General features: G+C 36.9%; 1 protein-coding gene across 2 annotated transcripts in view; it reads left to right on the forward strand.

The window, feature by feature from the left end:
* The first annotated feature begins 8,109 nt into the window (after nucleotides 1-8,109).
* ALDH1A1 (aldehyde dehydrogenase 1 family member A1) overlaps nucleotides 8,110-21,364 on the forward strand; it is a 45,470-nt gene continuing 32,215 nt past the window's right edge. The window contains exons 1-3 of one of the 2 annotated variants that reach the window (XM_033085037.1): nucleotides 8,110-8,186; nucleotides 10,207-10,321; nucleotides 11,041-11,191. The gene's annotated coding sequence lies outside the window, so the exon portion shown is untranslated. The remainder of the gene's footprint in view (nucleotides 8,187-10,206; nucleotides 10,322-11,040; nucleotides 11,192-21,364) is intronic. The other variant, XM_033085039.1, reaches the window with a different exon arrangement.

Below are 21,364 nucleotides of genomic sequence, written 5' to 3' on the forward strand. Positions count from 1 at the left end.
TTGTAACTTCATTGATTCCAACACGTATCAGTAACCCAAATATAGTTTTTCATTATTTACACTGTGTGATAGAAGTACAGTGATTTCACGACTATAAGGTGCACGCTTTTGAATAAAATTTTGATCAAAACCCAGAAATGCACCTTATAATCCGGTGCGCCTTATACATGGACAAAGTTCAGAAATTTGCCAACCCGGAAGTGTGAGCCACGAGCTGAACTGCGAGGCGTGGTGGGAGGGGGTGCTGAGCCTCGAGGCGCACTGCAAGCCAAGCCACGAGCCGAGCCACACCAGCCAGCGCCAGGCGGGAGTGTCAAGCCCCGCAGCACAGGGAGGGCGCCTGGGGCTGTATTTACAGGCTATGCCAATCTGTGAAAAATGTTTGCATATTGAGCACCTGCCAGTAAACTGCGCAATTGTGCAATTTTGTTACTAATTTGTTACTTTGTTGCACGCAGATCCTCACTGCAAAAAGAAAAAAAAAAGTGCCTTATAGTTCAGTGCGCCTTACATATGGATAAAGTTCGGAAATTTGCCAACACCCAGAAGTGCACTTTATACTCCCGTTTGCCTTATAGACATGAAATTACTGTATTTCCCTTTCTTTTCTACATTAGGATTGTAGCAGAAGCGCACATTTTCACTTCCTTTTCTTTTTTCCTCTTCTTTGGGTGTTGGGTGTTACTTTGCGTAAGCTGGTGTTTGAGGATTGCATCTACATATATTTTGGAAGACATTTAGTTCTCCAAGTAGTTGATTTTAATTTTTCTCCATTCATTCCTGTTACTGTGACAGTTGGAAAAGGAAAGATTAATCTAATATTCCTTTAGTTTGTAAAATGTGCAAGTGGGAGTTGTATCTTTTCCTTATACCCTCAATCCATTTTAGCCTTCCTGAGAGCAACAGAAGTCAAATTTTTGATGCCTAATTCTTATGGCAATCTATTTCCAAAGTCTCATGGCAATTGTAAAGCTTCATTTTTGGCAGTTTTTTGTGCAAGGTTTTCCATGGTTAAAGCAGACTGTTACAGCTTCACTTAGACAAAGAAGAGTTATACACTGCTGTGGTCTAGTGAGACAGGATTGTCTGCATTAGCTTTGTGTAAGTATGTAATGTACTAAGTGTATGTAACTGGTTTAATATCAGTTCTCTACCAAGCTTTGCCTGTTTGTTCTGGGACTTCAGCCAAATTGTCACCACTTTTCATTTTCCTCCTGTTTTTTCATGTGTAAATTTTTCAGCTGGCATAAAACATTCATCTGGATTTATGAAAGAGTGCAAAAGTTTCTGATTAAGGAAAAAATTGATTGGATACTGCATACAGGTAAAAACTTACAAAGGGAAGGCCTTGTAAAATCATTTTTTCTTCAACTACTTCAGCTAAGGAGAAAAGGACTGTGGGAAAGTGACTCAGCTGAATTAGAGGTAGAAAAACACGTTATATAACCATTACCTTTTCACAGAGTGGTGTATGGTGATTGATTGAATGATGTTTGTTATGATCGAAAAGTACGTCACTGATGAAGGACTGACTGCTTGCAAAGGCCTGGATTTTACAATCAATTGGCTCTCCTTGGCCCCTGCCTGGGGACTCTGCAACACTACAGACTAACACCTCACAATTGCACATGGTACAAAACCTGTTTCAGAAAGATAAGTTAATTTACAACTTTGTAGATTTGATCTTTCTTATTTACTTATATGTGTGTGCAGGTGCAATTCAGAAGGATCTGCCAGTTAAAGCCGGCAAAAACACAGACCAACTATTTTGTTCTCTTTGTGTGTCCTTAATCAGTATTTGGAACCAGAGATTTCTAACCTACGTATTTTCCAGTAAGAAGAGACAGGATAGTGTCATGTGTGCAGAAATGTTATATTCTAAATAATCATGTCTAAAAATGGTAAAACAGTTGCCTTTTTGACATCCTGTACCCAACTGACTGTCTTTGTGCTTTGTGCTGACTACAGTCAGCACTGTGTATTAATTGTAATATGGCTTCTGTGAAATACCACTCCCAAGTATGAGATGGCATGATGAAATGCAGCAGCCTAAACCTACCCACTGTCACAATTTATTCATGTACTTTTGAAATGTCATTGTGAGATGAAAGTCACAGTAGCACAGAAGGGATTCCACTGAGTTGGAAAGGACCCACAAGGGTCATGGAGTCCAACTCCTGGCCTTGCAGAGAATGCCCCAAGAGTCAAGTGTGCCTGAGAGCATTGTCCAAATGGTTCTTGAACTCACAGTCTTGGAGCTGTGACCACTTCCCTGGGGAGCCTGTTCCAGTACCCAGCCGCCCTCTGGGTAAAGAACCTTTATTTTAATAGCCAACCTAAACCTCCCCAACACAATTTCTTGCCTTTCCGTCAGGTCCTGTCACTCGTCACCAAACAGAGACATTCATCTTCTTGCAGACCAGGACTCCCAAGTCCCTTTCTGCAGCACTGCTTTCCAGCATCTCATTCCCCAGTTTATTGAACACAACCCCTTGTGTTTGTCCCATCCCAGGTGCAGAATTTGGCACTTTCTCTTGTTGAACTTCTCATGGTTGGTGGTTGCCCAGCTCTCTAATTTTTAAGGTCTCTCTGTAGGACCTCCTTGCCTTTGAGGGAGTGAACAGCTCCATCCCAGTTTTGTATCATCTGTGGAATTGCTAGGTATCTCTTCCATTCCTGCGTCCAAGTAATTTGTGGAGATACTGAGGAGCACAGGGTTGAGGATGGAGCCCTGTGGAGCCCCACTAGTGACAGGTCACCAGGCTGATGTCACCCCATTCACTATCACCCCTTGTGCCTGAGCCAGTTGCTCACCCATCCCATGATGCATTTACCCAGCTGTGTGCTGCACATTTTGTCCATAAGGATACTGAGAGACAGACAGTGCTGAGAGCTTTACTGAAATCCCAAAGCAGTGCATCCACTGGCTTTCTTTGATCAGCTGGGTGGGTTAGCTTGTCATAAAAGGAAATCAAGTTTGACAAGCTTCCCTCTCCTAAAGCCGTGCCGGCTGTGACCAATGACTGTGTTGTCATTTAGGTGTTTCTCAATACCTTACAGAACGATCTTCTCTATAACTTTATTGGGCACTGTTCGTGAGACTGCCCGACCTGTAACTTCCGGGGTCATTGTTTTTGCCATTTTTGAAAGTTTGGATAAAGTTAGACAGCTTCCTGTCCACTAGGACCTCTCCTCTCTCTTAGGGTCAACTCTACCTTATTCAGAGCAAAAGTACAAACTATTGGTTTTGCATTACTATGAGAAATAAACTCTTAGTAACAAATAATTAATAAACTGTAGTATATATGATTCTTTTTTCTCTTCAGTAATCATTCACAGATTATTCTGAGTTGGAAGGGAAACATAAGGATAATCTTAGCATTATTAGCACCATTCTCTAACTGAGTTAATCTGTTCTCTCATTATTTCCCTTTTTATTCTGGGGGAGTTATGGTAGCAGAGAATGTAAAACATTGTTGTTTTACACAGGTACCTACACATGTATTGCTCCACATCTCTGTTGGCTCGCTTCTAAGCCTACTAGCTGTAGGTCAGTAGTTCCCATGGTAGGAACTTTTCTAACAGAATTTTCCTTCCATGACTTTTGATTTTTAAACTACAATTCACACTCTCTTTTTTCCTTTGCTATGTTAAACAGCTAAGGTTAGATGCAGGTTAAAATAGAACATCTCTCAGCCTACTGCAACAGCTTCTCCTGGAAGATTTGAAGGGAGATATATTTGTAGGAAAGTAAATTCTCTGGCCCATGTGGACCTAGACATATATACATATCTGTAAAAAGAATATCCCCACAGCTGCACTATCTACATATTTTCTTATGCTTATTGTGCCCATGCCTCTTCACTAATGCAGTAGGTTAAATTCTATGGATGTCCAAAGTCACTTAGTGATTGCAAAGATACAGGTGCTCATGTATCTGGGGCACAGATATCAGGCTGTTTTATCATTTGCCTATGTTGCAGAGTACATTTCAAAAGCTAATTTTTGAATCTCTCTTATGCAGGACATGTCCTGCTCCGAGGAAAAAAAAACCACAAACTGGAAAAAAACCAAACCAAAACAAAAACCCAAGCCAAATTCATCTGTTGTCAATGAGATGAAGATGTTGGAATTTTTAAAGTTATTTTTCTGTCTGTGAAAATATTCCAAAAATTTATTTGGGGAACAAAAACCCCCAAAATCTAAAAAAATCTTGGTGCAAAGTCCTGTCCTCCATTGGCTGAATTTTTAATTCAATTTTCAATCATGTTCAGTCTGAAACAAGGTGCTGCACGGCCCCCTTTCCCTACCCTGCTCCTTCTCCCCTGTTTCCAAGCCCAGCCCGCGTCCCTGCCCTCCTGCCGTCCCTCCCCTGGCTGTGCTGAGGATGTCCAGGGTGGTTAGGATTTGTCAGGTCACACCTCAGCCTGTCAGGACTCGGTGGCGTGTCCTTTGCCCTGCTGCAGCCCTCTGCTTCATTTCATCTGCACATAGCCTGGCAGCGACCTGGCCCCGCTACATGCACTAACCATGGGCAAAAACAGCTGGCTATTTTCTTCCTGCCTACCTGCCACCTCCCCTTGGTTTTGGCTGAATATGCAGTGCAGTCATTAACCCCAGTCTGAGTGGATACACATACCTTTTTTTGTGTGTGTGCAGGCACATGCAGGCACAGGGTCTAGCAAGGGCTTCTGGTTCTGGGCTGGCAGTGGTGGCAGCCAGGCTACATCCCCAGCCTTGTCTCTCCCACTTCTCCTTGCTCCCTTGCCTCTCCCCACAGCACACTGCCTGCTAAAACTCCTCCTCACTCAACTCCACGCTGCTTTCAGCCTCTCTCACTGATTTCCTAGTGTTTCCCTAATTTTGTTAATGTCAAAGTTTGACTCATTCTGTGTCTTCCACACTCTTGGTCTGACAGCCTATTTTCTTCACGACACTTCTTTCTTTTAACCTGATCCCCAGTGACTCCCCCAACCAGCCTGCCCCTCCTCCCTGTCATGATCCGGTCTCCCCTTCTACCTTCTCCTTCTCATGTTTTCTGCCCCTCTTTTCTCCTGCCCAACCTGAATCGATGGAGCTGGGACATCCATTGAGGAGGTGAGGTCTCCCTCCTGGCTACAACCTCAGCTGCAACCACAGCAAACACGCTCCTGCTGTCCTCTCTGCCTCCTGCAGGCTCCCACCCTCATCTAGGTTCCTGCAGAAAGGAGACCTCAGGCACAGAAACTTGGTAGCTTTGGCCAGAGTCTCCTTCTGGGCCTGGAGAAAACATGACATTTCACACAGTATGTGCCCATCTGAAAAATGTTACTTGCTCTCTCTTGAAACTGGTTTAATTAGTGGCTGTGCTATCAAGCCAAACAGCTAACTTATTGGTAATAGGAGAGTGAGAGCAGAACTAGGACAGCAGTAGGTGCTGAAGTAGTTTCTAAATAGAAGCAATAATCTAACATTAGTGCAATATTGTATCACTTATTTTTCTGAGAAATAAAAGGCAAATTTTTTCTCAGGCAATTCTTTTCCCCTACTTTTCAGCCTTAAAGGTATTTGCATCTCCTCCACTTTCTTCCTTTTTCTTTCCCTTTCTCCATCCCCTTTAAGTTGTAATTCAATCTCTTCCAACACATGATCTCTTTTCTTTTTTTGGCACTCCCTCTACCCACTCTCTCATTAGTTTGAGTTAATTAGGAATAGTAAGCAGCCCTCAATCTGTTATGTGTTAAAACAGAGCAATCCAAAACAGAGGCACAGACACAACTACGTGATTTCATTGTCTAAGGGAGACAGAAAACCAGTGGGGATTCTCTTATCTAGACTAACATCTTCCCAATGGTTAACCTAACTGGCTTTAAAATGTTCCACAAACGCAGATCTGGGATAACAATCTTTCCCTGTTTCCTTTTCTTTTTTTTTTTTTTTTCTTCTTTTTCATTTCATCATTGGCAAGAATGAGTGAATTGGATTGACATGGAGGTGATAGAGGAAGAGAAATAGTCTACATGTCAAAATGACAATTTATATTACATGGTTAACAGAATGAGTGGTACGTGCAATGGCTGCGGGTATTTTCATCTGCTGTGTTGTATAATAAGGCCCTTTTTTTCCCTGAAGTGTGTCATCAAGATCACTCCCAATTCAATGCAGATTGTTTGCTTGAAGGATCTCTTTCTAACAGTAATATCGTTTGATAAATGTTGAACTGAAACAAGAATCTAAGTATTCACTTGTTTCTATTAATGAATTGTGTATAAGTAAAGGTCATGCCTGGTGTTTTTTCTGTAGTGCTGATCACAGACCTTAGGGCAGAGTGTGCTGTGGAAGTGAATTATAACACATCTAAGAAATCAAACCCTGATTCTGAAGGTAAGGCCTTACATTTTTTTGTGTGGTGCTCTTTGGATGAAATGCCTGCTTAGGAAAGATGGGTATAGCTGTGCAACTAATACAAAAATATGTGCCTGCATTAAACAAAAAATGTGAGTGCTTTTGAGCATTTATGGGACTGTTTATATATGTATACATAAATGCATAAGTATATAAAGCTTCAATCTTCAAAGATTGTTGCATAAAATTAATGAATGGTAGACAGCCCCATTTATAATAATTGTTACATTAAATTGCTAATTCGATATGTATGTGCCTGCATGTGTATGAAGTTGTGTGTCAGTAATTTGTGTTAACAATTTATCCATTAAGTAGCAATACTAATGCAATAAAGCTTTAAAATTAAACAACTTTCAATAGTCTTTTATGAAATCTGATATCTGGGATACAGAATGAAAAATCTATTGGAAAAAAGGAAACAGAGACATTGAAAGTACTGCCATCAAAATATCATTATACATGTTAAGAAAAAATAATTTCCTTTCTGCCAGAAAAATCTCTTTTTGACAGAGAAGACATCAGATTAATGAGACACAAAAGGAATGCTTAATGAATGACAAAATATAAGCTTGATTATCAGAACATACCAGAGTGCTACAGCACTGGAGAAGATAATACACCCTCAAAAATTAGAAATTTTACTGGGGGGTAGTGGGGGAAGAAGTTTCTTGTAGGACATAGACAACATGACACCAAACGTCTTCATGAGGAGATGCTACAAGAAGTTGAGGAGTCTTTTACAATTTTTTTTTGATACGCTGTTTATTTATTTCCTAGTTGTAGGTACAGTTATGTGCAAACTGTTAAATTCAATGAGGAGGTAGTTTTGGCCCTTAAACTGTTCCTACCTTTGATCTTTTCTTTCCATAGTAAATCAAAAATGTAGTGATTGTTGTGGGTCTATTTTGCAAGATGAAAAATTGTTCTTTTTTCACCTATGGAATTAAAAGAACTTACATTAACACCTTCATCTCAGTATTGGCAATTAAGTCTTTTATTTATACAATCTTTCTCTTTCTATATGTGTAAGAATAGCATAAGAAAAAGGTATAAATATGTACTCTAAAAAAATTCAGGACTTAAAAAATCTCTATACTAGAAGACATTAGTAATTTTATGCAGTAATCGTATTGGTAATTTTGTTAAGTTTTGGCATCAGAGACTATGTAATTTTCAGTATTACCCAGAACCCATAAAACTAGTATGACCTCATATAAATCCATTTATTAGTCAGAAAGAAAAGTATTAGGGGGCAGTAGTAAAACTAAGTTAACCTAAAATCTATCAAAAAGATGTCCAGGATGTAAAAACTTTTAGAAAAGGAGGAAATAATTTCCCCCTTACTACACACATAGCAAATACATGCAGTAAATACATACTGGTGATTCTTCAAGGGTGAAGATATGTACCCCTTCAGACGATCAGATTTGAACTATCATATCTTGTAGCTTTCCTCATGTTAAACAATAAGCCAGTCCCTGAAACTGCTCCATGGATAAAATAGCATGTTTTTCTGTGCAATGCACACAAACCCCCTGTCTTCCATCAATATGTATCCTAGTATGGCAAGAGCAAGAGAAAGATAATGCTGTGGTGTAGTAAGTTTGCATTTTCTTGTGTAATGAACCAGGGCAGGCATTTTTCACAAGCTGAGAGGAATGACTAGAAGGTTGTTATGTAACAAAGCAGGATCCACTGTCCCAAGTGCTCTCAGTTCACTGCTATCTCTGCAGTTCAGACACATGCAAGCTCAGCTTGAGCCACGTTCAGTATGACACTTTGTGAAAGCTTCAGAATGCAAGGTAAGATAATAAACAGCTACAGAACCAGGAGAAAAGAAGCTTCTAAAATGCACTGGTAATACAAAGGTGTCTGTGTCCTGTAGGTGTTAGTGGCACAGTGTTTCATACATGTGGTTTTTTAACCAGAGATATTACAAAAGCATAAAGCAAATTGTTTTATAAATTATCCTGTAAGAGGCACTGCTCCTAGTGGATCAACAGTATTTATACTAAAAACAGCTCTAGATCAGTTTGGCATGATGACAGTTTATCTTGTGCTGCTGATGCTTATGCTTGCATTGCAGTTGGTTTAGACTTACTCTTGAGACATATAGAGGTAGATTCACAGATATACTGGTAGCATGAAACAGTGGTTTTTCGACACTTGAAATGACGTTTTTGGATTTGATACAGTTCCTGAATATATATCAGAATTAAAACTCAGACTAAGTATTATTTAAAAATTCACCGCTTACATATTTAGACAAACGTAATACTAAAAAAGTACATAAAAAGTAAACTAAACATGAAAGTAGACTAAAAAGTACATAAAAGCAGATATTGCTAGTTAAACCAAAGAAAAAAAGAAAAAAAAATCCAGAAAAACAGAAAAGAGGTAATGAAAGAATAAAGGCAAAAAAGCTTATAATGTTGAACTGTAGCAATAGAATTTCTGAACTAAAAGAATTAGTTTAGGTTATACAGAAAAATGCTAATTATGATCGAACAGAATCAACTTGTGCACAGGCACATGCAGAATATAAATTGTATTGCTTGTATTGCTTGTATTGCTAATTTTCTCAGAAGCCAGAGGTTTGGCAGGAAATTTGGATGATTCATAAGCCTTAATCTATTAATAGGAATGCTGGAAAAAGATTTACTGAGAGTGAGTACAGCTAGCTGTATACAGAAATTTTTTCATGTTCATATAGCAACCTAAATATTCATACAAATTTTTTTTCATCTTCTGTCCAGAGATATGTAACTGCTTTATGTTTTAATTGTGGGGATAGATAACTAAATTGTTAGGATAAAGTGAGCATATTCTTACTGTAATGGAGTTACCTACTCAAATATCCTTTTAGTTTTTGAACTCTGACCATCCCTTTTCACAAACACTTCCTTTTACAAATACTTTCCCATTGCATGGCATTACACAGACTGCAGGCTTCTGCAAATGCCCATCATTAAGCAAAGTATTTTATATCATTAATATTCATTCTGAATTTTCCATATTGGCTATACAGCTACAGGCACAAACCTATTTGAAAAAACAATACTCAGGTTAGTATCTTTTCTTGGTTGCTAGTGTCATTCTTAAGCCTTTATTTGGGTCAATGAATTTAATTTGTCTTCTTTTAAACTTTTATTAGCATTAATATTTATTCAAAAATTAAAGAAAATTTAGTAGTAAATAAAATTTAAAGCCCTGAGAAGTAATATCTTTTCAGATCAAAGGAGGCAGCTTTTCTTATTTTTTTGTCAGGTCTGGGGAAAAATAAAAGAGAACACAGAACTCTTATTTGGAGGCATCTGCGAAGTTATGGCATTTCTATGCATTTGAAATTTTAAAACCTTTTCTAAAACAAATGACCATGACTAATTTTAAGAAATATTCTTTGTAATATTTGTATAAAATGAACAATGAAATATTGCACAAAAGTACGTAGCCTTCATAATAAACTAGTTTTATACTTCAGTTCATGATGGAATTAGGGATTAGATAAGAAAGAAGAAGATGGATTTGAAATGAATATTGCAATTTTACCCTGATTCACTCTTACAGTTGTCACAGAGGTAGGATGGCAAGATGCTATTTCTCTACCCTCTTAAAAAAGCAATTCTTGTATTTGATGTTGTCTTGTTTTAAAATGCTTTATTTGTACAACTGTAGCTACACTGAAACATGACAAGGCTTTATAATTCAACAGAATAAAATGTTTATATTATTTTGCTTTATGTCTTATCACAAAGAGAAGAAATGGGAAAATAAATCATGAGAAAAATATTGTCAAAGCAACTTTTGTACTTTGTCTTTCAGAACTTCTTAAACTGATTGTCCTTCCATCCAAAAGCTGCTGTCTATGATTAAATAGCTGTGATTGTATTAAGGAAACTGAAAATGCAGTTCCTCAACCACTGAGCATTTCTGAACTGTGAGTAGCAAAAGTATTGATGAATTTACTTCCATCCTGTGCAATTTAACAGTATTCTTTGAGTTCATATGAACTTACATGACTTCATAGCTAGATGAACATGCTCTCATTTTAAAATTTTTCTTCCTCTTCGTTGCAAATTACAGCACTTGAATCTCATTTCTCCTCAGTGAACAGCTATTCTGTAGTTTTTCTCAGAACACTCCTGAGTAGTGTTTTGAGAAAAACTATTGAGTAGAAATTTTCTTCCCCTTTCACAAAGATAAGACAGTATTATTTTCTATCATTAAGTGTCCTTGGCAATGAAGGACACTTTGAAAAGGAATGTGTAAAGCTGTTTGAATTTATAAGGACTTACAATGTTGGAAGATATTAGACAGATATTACACAGGTACTACATAATTATTGCAAGTATATTTTTAATTTTTTCGAAATATTTGATTTCTTCTAAGAAATCTGCTATGTGCATTTTGCTGAAAGAATTGCTACTGATGAAAGAATTAAAAAAAAAAGTTAATCTTGTGAAAAACAGACAAGAAAGTGTAAGGATTATAGACAGTAATTTCATCAGTACAACAGTTACCCGTGAGAGAATAAAAAAGAACATATTTTAGTGCACCTAGTATTTAGCTGTCAGCTTAAAAAAGTGAGAAGTTTCATAGTTAGAAAAGAGATTGAGTGCCCTTGTATGCCCCTAACTACTGTGATTAACTGACTAGAGTACAGTGGAAGAAAAGTTGTTCTGCCCAGAAAAAAAAACCTGGTTTCTACACGGAAAAGTGGAACTGCAGTTCAGTCTCCAGCTTCCAGCAATTGAAAACTTGGACAATTGCTTTGGGAAAATTCCTCTTCAAAAGGCACACCAGAGAGGTATGGATGTTTACCCACTGCAAGGAAATATAAATTGTGTGCTTGTGCTTTCTCTAAGGTGGCAAAAGGAGGATTTAGCCATCATTGAACTAGAATGGGAAAATACTAAGAGTACAAATTACAAAACAGAAGTTTTCTATTGAGATCTTTCCTAATAAGTTTGCTTACATTCACTCAGGTTATTTAAGTAGATCGATATTTACAATTCTTTCTTACTCTAATTCATATCTTAGCCCATAGTAGCAAAATCTTCATCTCATCAAAACTTAATTTTGATTAGTGTTCTAAGGTTTAGCTTGTATGTAGTTTGTCAATCTCTCTTTCCTCTGCTGCTTCTCCCTGCAAACTCTCCATCTGTTTAAGTAAAAGTTTTCCTACCTGCCTATACCAAATTAATACAAGATTTCAGGGGATGTTTTGAGTAAACACCAGAATTTTACTTAGCTTTCAGATGAAATTTTAAATCTTTCTTGAAAATTATAAAAGGAATAATAAAGGATTTTTATTTAAACCTTATCCTGAGCAAAACATCTGTGAATTTATGTTGGTTATGAAAGATTAAGTACTGTCTTCCACTGCCTGCAAAAATTCTGTCTCAGTGGAGTCTGGCAAGCTAAGCCAAGAAAGACAAGCAATAGTTTAATTTTTCAAGCCAGATTTATAACAGTATGCCACTTGTTTTTCATTGAAAATTTGTAAGGAATAAATAGTAACTCTGGCTTTGACCACTGTCTCCTGCCTTTGATTTATTTTTGCCTCCTCTGTCTCCAGCATGATGTGCTGATCATCCAAGTAAATTTCAGTTTACTGCTGTTCTTATCACCCCAGAATACAACTGTCATCCAGGAAATGTATAACACAAAGCATTTTTTCAGTACTTATTATAATTACTGCACATAAACCCCAGCATTCTCACTACCAAAGCAATATGTCAGAGAGTATATATTTGGCAGGTTTCAGCAAGATGTTGAAAAATGCAGTAAAATGTTATCAATATACTTATTTATCTCAGGGATAAGAAACTTTGGCGTTCTCAGTTCTCATCATTTTTCTTACACAAATTAAAAGTAACAAGGAGTCTTTTGATTATCCTACTTCCTTGTAATTTGTGCAGTTAAATTAAAATGGATGTAATTTTAACTTAATTTTTAAACAATACATTAAACTCCTCAGAGATTTGCTTCAGAGGTCTGAACTTTGCTCTCTTTGCTGGGACACTTTGGCAGCAGGTGATGTTACACAAAAATATTCTAAAAAAGAGGCTTACTTACATTCTTAACTACATAGATTACCAGGGCTGCATCCACAGATGATCAGAGCATTAGCCTAATGTCACAAAATATCAAATAGGAAAAGCACTCTGAGACTGTAGGATCTCCTGCGTTTATGGAAAGAGAAGCAGAACACATGCCACGTTCTTGGACATAAAAAACCCCAACAAATGTTAGTCTTGTTTTCTTATAAATTCTGTAGCAATCAGAAAATACTTGCAGGCATTTTTTACCTCAGAATTACAATAAGTTAGTTAAGTATTGTAACATTTTATTGGACTAAAATGTTCCCTTTTCAAACAATCTTACTCCTTTGAGAAATGATTTCCCTTCTTTTTCTAATCTTCCTCTAAATATATTTATTGAATATATTTATTGAATCAGTCCAAAAAAGTGAATCTTTTTCTATCTATCTGCAATAAAAAATAAATGCATACACAGGTAGCACATCCACAAATTGTTCTTTTAATTTTAGGTGAAAAGTGAATAATGTCACACACCCCATACTGGGGTATGTTTTTCATTGTAAGCTTGGTTCCTTCCAAGATTTACTGTTGCTGGGTTTGCATTTGTAATTCTGCTGGCTAACACATTTCTGTAGCAAAGCTAAAAGATTAGTTCCCAAAGTGCATGTTATTGACCTGATTTCCTGTGCTACATTGTTATCATCTATTTTCCATCCTGAAAATGCATTCAAGGCATCTCACAGAAACTACTAATACATTTCAAATTTCTCACAACTCATATTCCTTTTTACTTGCAGTTATTTAATTAGATGATTACCAGGACTTAAAACTGCTCCTTCAGAAGATTTGCCAAACAACAGGAAAGCTCTTGACAGAATTCAGTGGATGCTAGACTGATCACATCATCTTTTAAAAAATCCTAGTCGACAGCTTTAGCTGTTAATTTTCATTCTCCAGTGGTTGCTAATGAGTAAGACACACACAGTAGCACAATATTTCTACCAGCAAACATATGGGAATTGGATTATAACCATTTGGACATTGGGAAGTTCTTCACAGAAAGGGCAATTGGGCATTGGAATGGCTGCCCAGGGTGGTGGTGGAGTCACTGTCCCTGGAAGTGTTTAAGGAAAGTCTGGATGTGGTACTCAGTGCCATGGTCTAATTGAGACAAGGTGTTAGGTCCCAGGTTGGGCTTGATTACCTCAAAGGTCTTTTCCAAAATAGCTGATTCCATGATTCTGTAATCATGACAAAGTAGAAAAAAATGGGAATAACAATTAACAAGATAACATAGCCATCTCACTACATCTGAACTTGGATTTAAGACTTTAGCTAAGAACAGGGGATAATGTAAATCTTACTGATTACCTTACAAACAGAGTAGACTCTATCAGCTGGAAAACAGAGACTCTTCTTAATGTGCTGCAAAAGTTTTATCCTATATTGGAATTCTGACTCCTAGTCTCCCAGACCAGAGATGCAAAGATTTACAACCTGGTTAAAGTTCGCTTCTCATTAGAAGCAGCAATCTCTGACAGCATCCACAGAAACCTCCCTGAAATTTGCAAACAAAGGCATGTCTTGCTTCATACTATTTGTTTGTTTGTTTTAGTTAAACTAAAAAGTTGGGAAACAGAGGAGTTGGAAATCTATCAAAGTCCTCCGCTGACATTACAATACAAGCAAAGTACTTGAGTGTCACAGTCAATTTGGAAATGCTGTGTGATTTCACAGTCACTGTGCCAAGTATTTATTCCTAATAAGTCACTTTCCTACTGCAAATATGGTTATTTCTCAGCAGTTCTAATTACATTTCAAGTGCTATAAAGAGCAGTTTTGACCTCAAGATTGATTATCTGTTTTCTTGTTAGGTCTGTAGGAGCTTCCTGGAAATAATATTATAAATAATAAATATTGAATTAGAGTGGTGAGTGGGGGGACAGGATGACAAAAATGAATAATCATGGACACTGTATTAGTTTTACATCAGTTCAGTTGCAACTTCAGTAGACATTTTCTTGATGCCTTCTGTTAATCGCAAGTTCCAAATTCTGTCCTAGTAGTTAACTATCATGATGTATGAAAAAGTTACTCATCTTGAGTAAAAAGATTTGTATTTTTACTCTGCAGAGAACTCAGGACCTAATAAATCCTATATCAAAACATACAAAAATAAGCCCTTCAAAACTACTGTTGTTATGATGGTGTTGATAATTAATACAAGAAAGTAACATTAATATAATAAAGACGGATGTAAAGAAATTAAGGAATATTCATTTATAGAGTTGTTTCTAAATATCAAGTAAAGAAGTAGATATTAAATATACCTCTGACTATTTTTAATTTTAGCTGTACAGAGGCTTCTTTTAGACCCCCTTCAAAACTAAAATTAGAAAGAAAGGTTTGTTTTCACTTGTGAGTCTTTCATAGCTGAAGAACACAATTACTACACAAAGGCTTAAAAAGCACGCATAGCAATTATGTAAAATCAGTTGAGGCTGTCTAAAACTTGGCTTTGAAACAAAGGTTTATGGAGGAAATGCTGAAAATTACTTGGCAGTAATTGTTGCTAATGTAGGTTAATAACTAGTGTTGAATCTGATTCTGATCTAACCCTGACCAGATTTTTCGATTGATTTGTGTCAAATTATTCATGAAATTCACTGATAAGAGCTTTTATTGTGACCTGTGTCATAAATCTTTCTCTTTATTTGTAATCAATTATTTGAGAAATCTTCAAATTATTGCTTTACTTATTACTTGCCCCCTCATTAGAACTATGTACCAGATTTTTTTTTAAATAAGTTTAATTTTTAGCAGGAAAAACAGGAATAAATTTGTTCTGGTTCACAAAAAGATACTCTAAATATAATTCATTCTGTGCTGACAAGACTGAACTTACAGACTATAATAAAACTGCAATAATTTTTTAACTAATGCATTGTTCTGGTAATACTGTGCTATTAAGAGTTCTCATTTTCTCAGACCAGATATTCTGTCCAGAATTGCAAAAAAAGTATAATTGTTGACTTCTGTCTTAAAGTTTGAAAAGCAATTGACATTTATTAATTAGAATTCTCCTGTTGATATGAAAACTAATTTATCCTAATTGAAAACCCCCTTTTATTTGGTCATATGATAACTTATTTATATAAGTTTCTATAACCCTAATGGCAAATATTTGATGAATAATATTGAATAGGATTGAATAATATGTAGGAATTAGGAGAGTATGGAAAATTCTATTTATATGAATAAAATAGAGGTGCTTATGGTCCATATTTTAGGGCAAATGCAGAGACAGAGATGGACCTTTACAAGCCATTTATGGTTTTTTTACAGGTCTTACAGCAGTTGTGTGAGAATTTTCTTCTTTCTCTAGAAATAGATACCCTTTCATTGCATCAGACTACATTGAGTTATTTTTATTTTGTTTCTGCTTAATTATCTTCCCGACGGAAACCCTTAAACCTTTTATTTTTGTATGATTTTTTAATGATAAACTGAAAAAAAGGAAAAAAATTGTAAATAATTTCAATTTAAGGATGCAAAATGTACTACTTATTACCAAATATTCCTGAAACTTTGAAGAAATACTGTAATGATGAAATAGTCTACTAAATCTACATTATGAAAAATATTACTTCCTGCAACTGAAATGGGTTCTACAGATAAATGTTTTTTTAAAATGGTGTAATAATTCCCCAATCACTACTCACTGTCTTATTGGCCTGTAAATATCCAGTTCCTTTTATTTTAGCTTGATGTTTTTATGGTCACATTTTAGTCATTATTTTATGCGCAAATTGTCCTATATACAAAAATAAAACATCTGTTTCCAAAAACCATTATACGTTGTGATTCCTGCCAAAAAAAATTAGGCGACAATGAATAGATGTACAACTAGCCAAAAGAGAAACAAATAGTTCAACAAATGCATTTAGCACCATAAAATGATGGAATGATTTGTATTGTAAAGGACCTTAAGTATCACTTAATTCCAACCCCCTGCCACAGGCAGGGACATTTTCCACTAGACCAGGGTTCTCAGAGCCTCATCCAGCGTGACCTTGGACACTTCCAGGGATGAAGCATCCACAAATTCTCTGAGCAACCTGTGCCAGTGTCTCATCACCCTCCCGGTAAAGAATTTCCTTCTGATACCTAATCTAAACCTGTTTTTTTTCCAGTTAGAGCCATTATCTCTTGTCACTACCTGTCCTCATGAAACTTCACTTTTCCAGCTTTCTTGTGCCAGGCCCCCCGCACTGATGGCTGCAAAGAGATCTCCCCAGACCCTTCTTTTCTCCAAGCTGAACAGCTCCAGCTCCCTGCAGTGTGTTTCCCTGCAGAAGGTGCTCCAGCCCTCTGAGCATCTCCATGGACTTGATCCAAAAGGTCCACATCATTCTTATGCTGAGAACACCACAGCTGGATGCAGCACTGCAGCTGGGTTGTTAGCAGTGCTGAGGGGAGGAGAGAAATGCCTCCCTCACCCTGATGGCCTCATTTCTATCTGTGCAGCCCAGGATGCAGTTAACCTTCTGAGCTGCCAGGGTAAATTGTCAAAACTGTTGATATTCTCATCCACTAACACTCTCAAGTCCTTCTCCTTAGGGTTACTCTCAATCTACTCTTTGCCAATACAGTTTGTGTGCTTTGGATTACCCCAACCCTGATGCAAGACTGTTGGAGCTTATGAGGCTCTCATAGGTCCCCCTCTCAAGCCTGTTCAAGTCATCTGGACAGCATCGCTTCCCTCCAACTTGCACAGTGAAATGCAACAGCCTAAACATATCCACTGTCACAATTTATTCTTTTGAAATGTCATTGTGAGATGAGAATCACAGGAGCACAGAAGGGATGCCGCTGAGTTGGAAAGGAGCCACAAGGACAATGGAGTCCAACTCCTGGCCCAGCACAAGACACCCCAAGAGCAACACCATGTGCATGACAGCATGTTCTAAATGGTTCTTTAATTCAGACAGGTCTGGTGCTTGTGAGCATGTTCCTGGGGAGCCTGCTCCTGTGCCCAGTCACCCTCTAGGGGAAAAACCTGTTCCTGATATCCAGTCTAAACCTTCCCTGACTCAGCTTCATGTCATTTCCTTGAATCCCATCACTTGCCACGAGAATGAAGAGAATGGAGAAATGTATTCCAAGGTCTTTCATTGTACACTGTTATTGTCCATGTTGCAAAAGGGGAAGATTTTTCATTAACAGAGTTCAAATTTCGAACTCAAATAGATAGAAATGCATCTGTCTACTGCCTCATTCCATGAGTATATATATCACAGAAATTTTATAATGACTGAAGAACTACTAGTTGTGCTCAGAGATACTGGTAGTTACATTAAAGGAACACTTGGATTCTCAGAAATGCAGGATAGTCAGTATCCTGCAAAAGGCAAAGGAATTTGCTCTGTAGCCTTGAAAATCTTGTCATTTTTACTTCTGTGTTTTGAAATTAGAGTTACGGGAACTTGCACATTCTACCCAGATTTGGGCTCCTAATTTGGATGGGCAAAAAAAGCATGAATTTCAAAAGTTCTGCCTCACTTCTGATGTGTCTGCCTTTCCATATCACATTAAACAGTGACCATTGTTTCTGTTCTACTGCCATTAATGCAATGTCATAAGGAAGATTGCCAAAGAGCATAAAGAATTTCAGAATGAGAATTTAGTGATTTTGCAAATCTCTGAGATTTCCAATTTCAAAACATGCGTTGGTGCTTTTGATCCTTAGATCTTCCCCTTCTAACTTAAAGCTCATTTCTGCCGGTATCAATGGGAGATCTGCTCAAATCCCTGAATAATTCCCCTTCTGAACTCCCTGGATATTCTGAATTTGGAAGAAATGTTTCAGATAATCAACATTTTTAGTAACAGTGATATTGTCTCAACAGGGATTTTCCTTTTTTTCTTTTTTTTAATTGTGAGGTTTTATAAATCCTAGGCATGTGCTTCAGCCTTCAGGACTCGGTCTGTATTCAGGACAGGTGATGCAATACAACTACTGAGTGCAGCAGGATATCCTGTGCAACTCCTATTCCAGAGAACTTTGGACAGTACTGTATAAATCACCATGGAAGAAAATTATTTACCTCCAGTGTTATAAATTATAACAACTTTGTAGAGGTTACTTAGATTGTTATGCTCCCTTTTAGAAGTAATTTTGGAATTCAGGCTGTAATTCTGATTGATCATTGGATGAGAGAGTTATTCAGTTTGAAAAGTTTCCAGAGCTGTAAGTGACAAAATCCAAAGGTACAGAATATCTACTCTGTTTACTTGCAATAAAGTCCTTGCACTCTAATGCCCCTCTGACTTTAGAGGCAGTTAAAGCTAAATATATGCAATCTTATCTGATCTATGCACCTTTGAGCATGTCAAGAACAAAATGAGAATTAGATTTCTTTAATGATCAAATATATGAAGGTTTGTTTTCTACAGAAACCTATGGACCAGATTTTCTTACTGTTATGATTACAATTTCAGCTTTATACAAATATTGTCAGTTGTGCCCTATTGCTGGAGAATGAAGGCACCTGGACTGTGGGAACTTCAAAGACAATATGGCACTCATTAACAAAAAACAAAAAACAAAAAACCAAAAAAACAAAAAAAACCCAAGGAAAAAACCCCAAAAAACAAACACCCCCCGCCCCCCAAAGAAAAACCAGAAAACAGGACAGGAGAGATTAAAAAAAGGTTGTTTAGAAAAAATACAAGCTTGTGTCTACTTATGGGGTGTAAAACACCAAGAGTTTATGGCCTTTAGAAAAATCAAAGTAATTTCTGGATAAATGAAATTACCAGAATAATCTTCTTCTACATTTCTCTATGAAATTTTAGAAGGGCATAGAACAAAATCATGGCTTTCAGACAATATTAGCTCATCATACACTGACATAAAAATGCCAGATAAAATAAAACATTGATACTGGACTGGTATCTCAGGGCAGAAAGGAAAGGGCAGGGCATTAGAGATGGAACTAGTGCTATGTTTAGGGACAAAAATCCAGTCACAGGTCACATCTGGCTTGTTCTTGTGACACACGGGTTTCATTAGTTGGAGTTCCAGTTAGCCCAACTAGAAGCTCTGCCTTCATCTGTGCACTTTTGGTACAGGTCCAATAGTTTGCTCACCTAGGCTACAATGAACTTAGTGAAAAGATTGCAACATTGTTGATGTCCCACTGTATGAGGAGAACTTGCAATTTGGTATGCTGTGTGGTTTTTAATTAATTTTTTTTTAATCTTAGAGAAGAGACACATAGAGAAACTATTTATAATTTTTTCTAACATTAAAAAAATCTAGCATTTTACTTCCTGACACAAAGTGACATAAATCCAGTTCATGCAGTCATTGTTCTCGTATTTTACCACAGCCAGTGTGTGGTTCAGCAAGGCACAGCACAGCTTAGTCACAACTTGCATGGTGAACCTTTGTTCTTGCTCCTCTCTGAACTTGTATCAAGCAGGGGAACTTGGTGGTTTTGAACTGGAATAAATGTTATGCTTTGGAATATAGAAAACACTATCACAAAGTCAGAAAATACATCACATACTTCACTAGGGTTCCTCCCTTCAGCAGTGGAAAGGCAACAATAACAATGAAATTATTGACCAAAAGAAAGGAAAGAATTGCATAGAAAATAGTTTCCAAGAAAACATTAACAACAAAACTATGTATGTTCCAATAGCTGTAAGATCCCATTGTTGTATAATTCACTACTTGAAATAATAGTACAGTACTAGAAATAGTTATAGATCTTGAATTGCCTATCATTATTTAGGTGAAATGTGAAAGAATTGTGACTCAGGATGGGAAAAAATGTCCTAGAATGAAAATAGTAGTAAGCTACAATAAACAGGAAAATGGCATATGAGGGAGATAAAATACTTCCTGCAATAGACTAAAAGCATTCCTAGGCTGAAAATAAAGAGGAGAGTGAAAGTGATTCATGAAATCCAAGGGTGAAAGAGGGAAACAGAAAGAGAAAAGTATGTCTTAAATGAATAAATGGAGTGGAAAACAAAGCAGTGAATTCCAGCATGTTTGGAAAAGTTGAAATTTTTCATCCAGCATCTTTAAAGCCTGACTACAGAGATTTCAGGCTCTTTTATAGATATGGAAAGAAGATATATGTTATCATTTTCATAAGAAGCTATAATAATTGGCTTCTAGATAAAATGCAGGGTTGTTTGTTTGTTTGTTTTTTAAATTGGGAATTCACTGGTACCTAAATGAGAATGCATTTAAAATGCACTTATTTGTGAGAAAGACTTACACTTTAACTGAAACCAGAGAAATCCAGTGATCTCTGTTTTGCATCTCCAGTTAGGCAAATCTGAGAAATTTTCAGGGAAATTAACTAGAAACAAACTGTTTGTGGTTAATAGAGAAAGATTGGCAGGAAGTGGCAGGAAGATTGCTAGAGTAGACTTTAGTGGAAAAAAAAAATCCACACAGGAAAGGTAATATTCCAGATAAAAATGAACAAGCCCTATTTAGACATTCTGTTTTCTGCATGAGACATGAGACTCAAAGACATTCTCTAAGGCAGGCAAACACTGTAACCCAATATATTAAACTCTGAAAATGCTGCTCAAAAAACTTTCAAATGTACTGTTCTACATTCAGATGTCTTCAGTCAGGCAAATCAGGCAGAAAAGCTGATGGATGCATCCCAAAGTACACAATCGAGCAGGAACCTTCAATATCACAGTGCTTTTAGCAGTGCGAATGGATGCCCCTCATTCACAGGATAATGTGAGTGACGGAAACTTGTTTCACTCCACGCAGCTCTTTACATCTCACTGAGAGACAACTATTGTGACAGTAAAATTCTCTGTTTACCAGAAATAACTTGAACTTATCTAAATTTCAGAAACTCTTGCTCAAACCATATGTCCAGACACAAAAATCA

The sequence above is a fragment of the Catharus ustulatus genome, chromosome Z, assembly GCF_009819885.2.
Source record: "Catharus ustulatus isolate bCatUst1 chromosome Z, bCatUst1.pri.v2, whole genome shotgun sequence".
Classification (NCBI taxonomy): Eukaryota; Metazoa; Chordata; class Aves; order Passeriformes; family Turdidae; genus Catharus; species Catharus ustulatus.